Genomic DNA, 11,134 nt, shown 5'->3' with positions numbered 1-11,134 from the left:
AAAATGAAATCTTCATAACTCCTAAACGGTGGGTGTTTGGACGTTCAGTCCTTACCGATGGCTGTGGAGCGTGATTGGAATTAGTATGCTTCTGGGCATTACCGACGAACCCCACTTTCATTTGGATGGGTTCGTCAATAAGCCAACTTGTCGCATTTGGGGAGCTGAGAATCCGTTATTCGCTACCGAGAAGTCTCTTCACCCTCAAGGGGTGACTGGTGTGCAGTGTCCAGTCACGAAATAATCGGTGCGATATTCCTTGATGGCACGGTGACTGCCGAACGGTACGTAAAGGTTTTAGAAGATGATTTCATCGCCTTTATGCAAAATTACACAGATTTTGACAAGGTGTGGTTCATGGAAGACGGAGCTCGACTCCTTCGAAACAGGAGAGTACTTAATGTCCTGGGGGAGCACTTTGGGGACTGCATTCTGGCGCTGGGGTACACAGAGGCCACTAGCATGGATCCCGATTGGCCGTAATATTCTCCGGATTCGAACACATGCGACTCCTTTTCGTGGGGCTATATTAAAGGCAAGATGTACAGCAATAACCCCAAAACCACTGCTGAGCTGAAAACAGTCGTTCAGGAGGTCATCGACAGCATCGATGTTCCGAAACTTCAACGGTCCATGCAGAATTTCGCTATTCGCCTGCGCCACATCACCGCCAATGATGGTAGGGATATCGGAAACGACATAATTCAAATCTGAACATCTGTAGTGACGTTTACATATTGAATAAAGTGTGTGCACGCCTTATTTTGTAAGTAATTTAAAGTTTTTTCATATAGTTCAATAATTGTCATCCTTTATATGAGGTGTTAATCCAAATTTTCCCCTGGTCGGCAGATGCTCAGGTGTTGAATTGTAGACGTGTGTGCGCAGAAATGGTAATCTGTAGCTGCAGGTCTGGTCCAGTTAATGGTGCTGTTACGACCGTGCTGAAAGCATAAGGAAATAAAATGTGTGACGTGTCTGCGGGAAGAGTGTTGGACGCAAATAAAAAAAACAAACTAACACACTGAAGTGGATACATACTAACGTAAACGATAATCACTACACTGCCCTTTTACCCCTTAACAGCCTGTGCATATATGTTGACAAACTGGTGGTCATTGCAGTACAAGCATACTGTGTTACGAATCATAAACTCAGGATGTGTCACATCAGTACAAATTCCTCTATGGAGCAAAGTTTCCGCCCTCCCTCCATACTTATCCAATCAAAACAGGACAGATATGTAGCTGCAGAAAATAATAATGCGAAACGTCGCAGAAGCGGAAACACAGACACACACAAACGCATACACGTTGACTGATGAGACAGCAACAGGGCAGCTGTTGTTATTTCTTGTACTGTGTCAGAATTACTGAAAACTGAATACGCTCGCAGACAGACGAGCCATCTCCTCGATGTCCTTTGTTACGCTACAAAGGCTGGATTGACGCATCTCAATCCTCTCGATAGGCGAGAGCGGCCGAGAGAGATTGGCGTCGTCGCCGAGCGCACCGCCGCGGCGGCAGCTGCCGGAAACTGCGGTCCGCGCGTGCGCAGAGGCGCCCGCCGGCTGCTTGGCATTCAGCTCGCTCCTGCGCGGCTCCATCCTAGCGCGGTGCGCTCTTCATTAGCAGCGGCGCTGGGCTGGACGGGGGCGGCGCGGGCGGCGCCGGGAAGAAAGCGTCGACTCGCCGGCGGTATTTTCAGCGAAACGGCCGTCCGGCAGACAGCTTTGATCAGCGTCTGGCCCGCGGTTCCGCTACATTACGTCCTGGAGCTCTGTTCCATTGTGAGTGCAGACATCTGCAGCTGCTGCCAGATCCTGTAAAAGTCTTCTTGTGTATATCATTGTCCTGATAATGACCACATGCAAGTTGTTCGAAACGTTGCCATAAGCTCACGGGGCAAAATGTTATTCACCACTCTTAAAGGAGAGTATTTTCATTTAATAAAGTTGTTGCTACTTGCTAAAAGAATTACAGTTAAGTTCAGCACACATTTTTATGTCACAGTGCAACAATGGGCAGAGATACATTCTTTCAGTACGGATGCTCACCAAGCTCGATATCTGGTGGGAATCCGAAATGGCGGTTAAGAAGATCATTGGTAGGTGACCCAACGTTAGTAGTGTGTAACACGCTGGGAATTTCGGTCAGATGGGAAGTGTCCTAGGACAGCCTAAGCGCTTAAGACGGCCACTCGCGTTAAGCAGCAGATAAGGGTTCAAGTGCCAGTGTGGCAAAAATTTTCATGCGTTACCCCTGATTCATTTCAATGCCGAAATCCAGCTTATGCCACTGGAAAACTCTGAATAAGTAATTAGTGGTATTCCTGGACGAACGTCGCAGTTTTGTACGTCTTATGGAGGAGGCAGGCCGCAAAGGGTCAAATGTGACGAACAATTTACATAAACCATAAACACCCATTGCTGCTCGGATTACGTTCATGTCCCGTCGAATGGTTTTGAACGTTCGCTGGTGCTTGCACCCTGCGTATTAGAACAAAATTTTTTTCCACACCACTCATCAAAGGGATCAGATCATGTGCGATAGGTTTGCAGCGACATGGTGTCCTTAGAGAAGGGTTGAATCATCAGGGGATGGGAGTGTCAGCACAGTGTCTAAAGCTGGCAAGAATTACATTCTGTCCCACATCGCAATGTACACTGGTTTTCGACCGCGAAATGTACTCCCTGAGGAAAGGTGTGGTTTTATTGACGCCTTTTATACGACCTATTGGGGCATTTCGTGTCGATTCTGAGCGCTGATGAGACTAAAAAGTTTGCCTTGCCCACCCATTAGAAAACCATTCAATATCAGCGTTAGGAGTCCAATGCAAAGACATCAAAGGAAGCGGGTGACATGTGGGTAAGGGGCTCTGGGTCACGATTTTCCCATTATGTGACTATGGCGCTGGGCAGAACTGTGGTGAAATTTGGTGTCAGTGTGACATTGTTAAACCGCCTGACACCCCACATGGTACCGTTTCTTCTCCATGTACTGACACGTTGCTCTTCGAAGTGTCACTGAGTCGGCTGACGACGCAAGGCACCACGCTTTTGCACCACTGCGGAAGAGGTTGCAATCACCTTTCAGCAAAATTTCAGATTTCTGTGTTTGCAGTGGGAGGCAGTTACGGGGTTGAGAACAAATGCTATGAAAGTTCCTGGCAGATTAAAACTGTGTGTTCGACCGAGACTCGAACTCGGGACCTTTGCCTTTCGCGGGCAAGTGCTCTACCAACTGAGCTACCGAAGCACGACTCACAACCGGTCTCACAGCTTTACTTCTGCCAGTATTTCGTCTCCTACCTTCCAAACTTTACAGAAGCTCTCCTGCGAACCTTGCAGAACTAGCACTCCTGAAATAAAGGATATTGCGGAGACATGGCTTAGCAATATACTGGCAGAAGTAAAGCTGTGAGACCGGGTGTGAGTCGTGCTTCGGTAGCTCAGTTGGTAGAGCACTTGCCCGCGAAAGGCAAAGGTCCCGAGTTCGAGTCTCGGTCGGGCACACAGTTTTAATCTGCCAGGAAGTTTCATATCAGCGCACACTCCGCTGCAGAGTGAAAATCTCATTCTGGAAACAAGTGCTATGTTACGCAGTGTGTGTATTGTGTATGTGTATTGAACCAGGGACCTAGAAGTGATGGAGACCCCACCACAGGCCACAGCAGTCCAGTCACCCACCGCCACCCTACACTGAACCCAAGGTTATTGTTGGGTTCGGGCCCCAGTAGACCCAACCCCCACCCCCACCCCCAATCACCCTCCAACCCCACCCACGGAAACGTCTCATACCAGACGAGTGTACCCCAAATGTTAGTGTGGTAGGGTAATTATGGTGTACACGTACGTGGAGACAGTGTTTGCGCAGCAATCGCCGACACAGTGTAGCTGAGGCGGAATAAGGGGAACCAGCCCACATTCGCCGAGGCAGATGGTAAACCGTCTAAAAACCATCCACAGCCTGGCCGGCACACCAGACCTCGACACTAATCCGCCAGGAGAATTCGTGCCGGGGACTGGCACACTTTACCGCTCTGGAAGCAGCGCGGCCCGCATCTCGTGGTCGTGCGGTAGCGTTCTCGCTTCCCAAGCCCGGGTTCTCGGGTTCGATTCCCGGCGGGGTCAGGGATTTTCTCTGCCTCGTGATGGCTGGGTGTTATGTGCCGTCCTTAGGTTAGTTAGGTTTAAGTAGTTTAAGTAGGGGACTGATGAGCTCAGATGTTAAGTCCCATAGTGCTCAGAGCCATTTGATTTGAAGCAGCGCGTTAGACCGCACGGCTAGCCGATCGCGCTTACGCAGTTTATTATCGATGTATGAATTAGTTTACTGGAGTTGAGCACATCGTTTCTAAAAGGGTATCGTATTGTTGTTACGTTCAACAACGCCCGATTACTACTGTTCATACACCAGAAAGCGAAACGGAAATTGTTATTCCCGTTTTTGTGTCTAACTATCCGATGCAATTGAGCTGCATCAATAATTATGTGAAAAGTTTGCCAGGATGAAGAAACATACTTTTCGAAGTTTTCCGTCAATTGGTAGCGCATCAGTGTGTAATCATTCGATTATTCACAGGGGATTCGCTTAATTACACACGAAATCAGTAGACAAAGCAACACTGTCATTGTATATAAGTAGCAACGGTTGGCATAATACTTCTTTAACGGCCGTAAAGGCTAACACGGACTGTCACAACGTAAAAGATTAACTTGGGGTATCAATACAGCTGTAGCAAACTTTTTGTGAGAGTGGCATAAATTTAACTGTTAATGTAATAATGTTTGCATCTAGGCATTGTTAGGAAGTGTGTTATATACAAAATCAATAAGTGAAGTAAAATGGTATGTACTATTATCGTTTCTTAGTAAAATTTTAAGGAACTTTAATATTTGTAAGGTAGAGAGATATGTTTCTGTTTAGGCATCAATTTCAGGTTTCACAACAAAACATGTTCTCTCCGTTAGCCTTCACTTACTCATGTCCAGTAGCTGCAAACTGAATGGTTGAAATGGAACATGAGCAAAAACCATAGGGGAAGGGAGATTACAAGTTACGGTCGTTTCAGATATTCTGCACCTCTCCTTCGTTGTATGTTCGCGGTGTCCGTCTGAAAGAACAGATATCATGCACAATCTGCAGCTGCGAAACATTATATCGCTACATCACGGACTACCTCGGCACACCTCACGGCCGATTCACACACTCACTGAGCGCCACTTATCGGCAATCCTTGTCCGCTATACTCCTGATCGCTACTCAAGAGATTCCCACAGGGGTCGGACGTATTTGTGCATTCGCGCTTGAAGAAAGTGGATCCATTGCCCAGCTAGGCTTGTCAGTTGGCAGCTGACAGCACTTATCCACCCTTAATTTGCATATCTTGTTTAGTTAGACACGGACAAACGCGAGTGAGCGCTCTGCGATTTCATGCTGCGATGCGTTTCCACGTCTTTAAGAGCTTCGGTGCCGAAGATATGTGTCACAGACCGCTGCTCCAACACAAGTCGACAAAGGGTCGACCACCTCTACACTTCCTGCGATGCAGCAACTGGCAGTGCACTGTTCGTGTTTTGTGGACGCGGACGTGCGACGCAGGGGAATTTCGGGACGCAGTTGTCCACTTATACTTACGAAGACACGCAGCAGACGGCAACCAGGCCAACCTGCTAACGGCTCCCAGTATTACTTTAACGAGTAGTAAGATCCCCGTAATGAGGCGTCGACGCAGCATTTCGTTAGCCAGCTGTGCGTGCCACCGCTGCTGCATAGCAAAACAACTTGGTGCGGGAGTATTGGATGGCCTACCAGTGGCGAAGAGTTCGGCGACAGAGCTCAACGGGCGTCTGTCTCGGGTAGTATAGCCTCCGCTAGGCAGCCGCCGACCACGCTCCTTGCGGTCCGAGGTTCGACGCTGCTACATAATCAAGTGAATCTTCACGAAGTCGCTGTTGGTTCTAGAAAACCCAGCCATACTAGGCTACGAGCACAATGGGCTTGCGCCAGCTGACTTAAAATTCAGCGCTTCGTGACAGTAGTAATTTTTTTACCTTTAGAAAGAACCGCTTATGCTGCACCTTCAATGAAATGCTGTGGATCGACTCCAGGCTACATTCACCGGACGAGAGAACGTACTTGCGTCTGCTTCATCTCAACGTAATAATACAGTCTTACCATAATCCATATATTTTGCAGTGAATAACTTCACTTTCGAATGAATCATGCCTCCCTCACCCGTTGCTCTAAACCACAGCAGTAGGGACGGATAATGGCTACACCAATGCCACAGAGCGAAGCAACTCTTCCCCCTCCCCCCAAAATATCCTGTCGATGGTGCAACTTTTAGTAATTTTGCTGCACTTTTCACGTTTTAAGTGAATTACCGCCGTAGATTACTGGAATACTCGGCTTTGTATTTAAAATCGTAGTAAATAAGTTTGATCACAGACTTCTGCTAAAGAGGCCAAAGAAAACGAATTCTGAACATTTCTTGCCGTAAGAAAGTGATGGATCATTTCATTTCTTCTTGCCCTTCTGTAGCATTTTTAAAGATATTTTTGTCAGGCTGTTGCAGAGGAAGTACACATTTTTGTGTGCTCCATATCTTTAGATAAAATATAAGATATATTTTTTTCGAACTATGTAAGTGAAAGTTATGTGTAGCACCAGACCTGATCACACCCCATGATAATAACCACAACTTTGTACGAATACTTGTATCTTGCTTTCAAGAGGCACGAAAGAAAAGACTGATGACGAACTGCTCAAGGGCAGAACAACTGAACACATTACCTATTCACTAACGATAAGCGAAATCACACCGAGATCGAGTTCCCCATCGTTTCTCTTCATTCCTTACGTACAATACTGGCCATTAAAATTGCTATACCACGAAGATGACGTGCTAGAGACGCGAAATTTAACCGACAGGAAGAAGATGCAGTGATACGCAAATGATTAGATTTTCAGAGCATTCACACAAGGTTGGCGCCGGGGGCGACACCTACAAGGTCCAGACATGAGGAAAGTTTCCAACCGATTTCTCATACACAAACAGCAGTTCACCGACGTTGCCTGGTGAAACGTTGTTCTGATGCCTCGTGAAAGGAGAAGAAATGCGTACCATCACGTTTCCGACTTTGATAAAGGTCGGATCGTAGCCTATCACGATTGCGGTTTAACGTATCGCGACATTGCTCCTATCGTTGGTTGGGATTCAATGACTGTTAGCAGAACATGGAATCGGTGGGTTCAGGAGGGTAATACGGAACGCCGTGCTGAATCCCAACGGCCTCGTATCACTAGCAGTGGAGATAGCAGTCTTCTTAACCGCATGGCGGTAACGGATCGTGCAGCCACGTATCGATCCCTGAGTCAACAGATGGGGACGTTTGCAAGACAACAACCATCTGCACGAACAGTTCGACGACGTTTGCAGCAGCATGGACTATTAGCTCGCAGCAGCATGGACCATCAGCTCCGAGATCATGGCTGCGGTTACCCTTGGCGCTGCATCACAGACAGGTTGGCCTGCGATGGTGTACTCAACGGCGAACCTGGGTGTACGAATGGCAAAACGTCATTTTTTTCGGATGAATCCAGGTTCTGTTTACAGCATCATGATGGTCGCATCCGTGTTTGGCGACATCGCGGTGAACGCACATTGGTAGCGTGTATTCGTCATCCCCATACTGGCGTATCACCCGGCGTCATGGTATGGGGTATCATTGGTTACTCGTCTCGGTCATCTCTTGTTCGCACTGACTGCACTTTGAACAGTGGACGTTACATTTCAGATGTGTTAGGACCAGTATCTCTACCCTTCATCCGATCCCTGCGGAACCCTACATTTCAGCAGGATAATGCACGACCGCATATTGCAGGTCGTGTACGGGCCTTTCTGGATACAGAAAATGTTCGACTGCTGCCCTGGCCAGCACATTCTCCAGATCTCTCACCAACTGAAAACGTCTGGTCAATGGTGGCCGCCGGCCGGAGTGGCCGTGCGGTTCTAGGCGCTGCAGTCTGGAGCCGAGCAGCCGCTACGGTCGCAGGTTCGAATCCTGCCTCGGGCATGGATGTGTGTGATGTCCTTAGGTTAGTTAGGTTTAATTAGCTCTAAATTCTAGGCGACTGATGACCCCAGAAGTTAAGTCGCATAGTGTTCAGAGCCATTTGAACCATTTGAACCAATTGTGGCCGAGCAACTGGCTCGTCACAATACTCCAGTCACTACTCTTGATGAACTGTGGTATCGTGTTGAAGCTGTATGAGCAGTTGTACCTGTACACGCCATCCAAGCTCTTTTTGACTCAATGCCCGGGCGTATCAAGGCCGTTATTACGGCCAGAGGCGGTTGTTCTGGGTACTGATTTCTCAGGATCTATGCACCAAAATTGCGTGAAAATGTAATCACATGCCAGTGCTAGTGTAATATATTTGTCCAATGAATACCCGTTTATCATCTTAATTTGTTCTCGGTGTGGCAATTTTAGTGGCCAGTAGTGTATATTTTTTATGTAAGAATCTTGTTAGGTCAACTTTTTTCGAACAGTGACGTTGGCAGGCGCAAGGCTTGATGTTAAAAGGCGGTAGCCTGATAATTACGTGAACGCTTACTTTACATCTTTTAACAGCAATTATCAATTTCATTTACCTACATTTCTTGCTCAGGTTTGGCGTCTTTGAACGTTTCTCTCGGCCGACACGGAACTGCATAATAAACAGTATTTTTGTTTGACGCGTCTTAATGGGAAATGTTTTCATGTTAGTAACACCCCAGCCCTATCTCCCGTACCATATATTCCAGAGGCAAACATTTCAGATGGAAATATCATAACTAATTTATTTCACGTAAAAGTCTGCCTCTATGCTGGTGGCAGACAGAAGCAAGCGAGGCGACCGACCCCCGTCACCACGCTGGCGACGAAAGCCGTGCTCTTGATTGCCTCACCAGGGCTGGGGTGCCGGTCAGCCTAGCGAGCAGGCAGCCCCGCACGACACGCCGGCAGGCATTCTGCGGCGGAGGCCAATCCCCTCTGCCTCCAATTAGCGGGCCAGCCATGTCAGCCATGCGCTCCCAGCTCCCGCCTCGCCGTACAGAGAGCGCTGCTGGTAATGGCTAACCGTGCTCTTGTAATTAGGGGGACTGCCCTATATCGTATTTGCGGCGTAATTAAGTCTGTCAGTTTACGAAGTCGGTGACTGTAAGGCTGCCGCAATTAAGCCGGGAAAGGCTTTTATCGTGGTCTCTTCGTACGTGATTTTTGGTATGACCAATTAAGACGACAAGGGTGAAGTGAAAAGGAGATGGAGTGACACGTTATACTCATTTCCCAATCTCGCTGCTGCCTCATTACATCCTTGAGTGCTATGGTCTCTTATTGAATATCCTGTTTGTTGCCTCGTAAGCTGAAATCAGTGAAGGTATATAGCTCGGAGATTCTATTCTCTAGGACGAAAAGACCACACGTTTGTCATCTGAGAATCACCCGCCGTTGGATGTTCACTTATTAATTTAAAGGAACACGGCAAAGTTACTACTTGTTTATTTGCAAAACAAAATGGCTCTGAGCACTATGCGACTCAACTGCTGAGGTCATCAGTCGCCTAGAACTTAGAACTAATTAAACCTAACTAACCTAAGGACATCACACACATCCATTCCCGAGGCAGGATTCGAACCTGCGACCGCAGCGGTCGCTCGGCTCCAGACTGTAGAGCCCAGAACCGCACGGCCACTCCGGCCGGCTTGCTAAACAGACATCACAACTATGTCTAGTTCTGCATATACGTATATTTCGCAAGTCGCTGTAGAGTGGATGGCCGAGGGTACGTACTAGCAATATTATCGATTTTCCCTTCAATTCCATTTGCGTATTGAGCGAGGGAAAGTCTCTGTTATTTTATCCTTGTGATTAGCATGCATACATCGATGGGAGCTACAGAATGGACGCACAATCTTCTTCACAGTCTGGTTGTCTGAATCTACCCAACAGGATTTCGTAAGAATTACTTACTCCCAAAGGTTCCCATTCACGTTCTCCAAGCATTACTGTTACATGTATGCGGTATCTGTTCCATTCAAGTTCTCCATTCATTTGTGTTACATATATGTGACATTTGTTCTTTTGGACTTAGCAGAAAGGACAGACACCATTTTGATCCCGCACCCACTATGAACCCAGACACTAGGGGATTCAGGACATTAGCTGCCAGGGAGCATTTACTTATATAAATGGGGCAAGTTGAAAATCTATGCTGGACCGGGATCCGAACTTAGCTGTCCTGCTTACTAGGCAGATACATTGACCACTACACCACCAGTACATAGTGGTAACCACTGCCTCACGGTCTACCTTAGCATACCTCCCGTCAGACCCAAATTCGCAACTTATACCACACAGTAACGATGTAGTGCCCTTCTCATTAGCCTCATCACGCATGGTGTCTTACCGATTCCTGCAAGAATTCTAACTTCGCCACGCCAAGATGGTTTAGTACAGCTATCCATGCTCGTCTGTATCCTGCAAGCCTCTTCATGGCTCTATAGCTTCTGCAAGCTACACCTATATCAATCTACTTACTGAATTGAAGCCTTCATCTTCCTCTCCAATTTTTATCCCACATAATTCCTTCTTTTAACAAAATAACAATTCTTTGCGCCACAGGACGTGTCCTGTCAACCGTTCCATTGTCTTAATCAAGGTGTACCAAAAATTTCTTTTTCACGCAATTCCATTAACAGAACTTTCTATTTCTGGATTTAAAAGAAGCCGTTGGCAGCATAAAAGGGCCTGAACTATACAGGGGCTGAGAGAACCTCGTATATGTGCTAAACTAATGAATTTAATCACAATGACAGTGACAGAGACGACAGTAAAGGTAAAGTTATCCCATAGTACAAGCGAAAGTGTTGTCTTTAATAAAGCAGTGACACAAAGTGATAGTCTCTAGAGATCTGAATATAAACGGGAAATATTTCAAAGGACTATCCTGTTTTAAATAAAATGGTCCAAATGGCTCTGAGTAATATGGAACTTAACATCTGAGATCATCAGTCCCCTAGAACTTAGAACTACTGAAACCTAACTAACCAAAGAACATCACACACATCCACGCCCGAGGCA

The 11,134-nt window shown here is 47.0% G+C and overlaps 1 non-coding gene across 1 annotated transcript; it reads right to left on the bottom strand.

Annotated features, from left to right (window-relative positions):
* Positions 1-3,182: 3,182 nt before the first annotated feature.
* Trnas-cga (transfer RNA serine (anticodon CGA)) lies at positions 3,183-3,257 on the bottom strand. Its single transcript has one exon. It is a non-coding gene; the product is annotated as a tRNA-Ser (tRNA).
* Positions 3,258-11,134: the final 7,877 nt, after the last annotated feature.

This window comes from Schistocerca cancellata, chromosome 6 (genome assembly GCF_023864275.1).
Source record: "Schistocerca cancellata isolate TAMUIC-IGC-003103 chromosome 6, iqSchCanc2.1, whole genome shotgun sequence".
NCBI lineage: Eukaryota > Metazoa > Arthropoda > Insecta > Orthoptera > Acrididae > Schistocerca > Schistocerca cancellata.
Note: the sequence above shows the minus strand (reverse complement) of the source record. Positions and strands in the feature narration are given on the sequence as shown.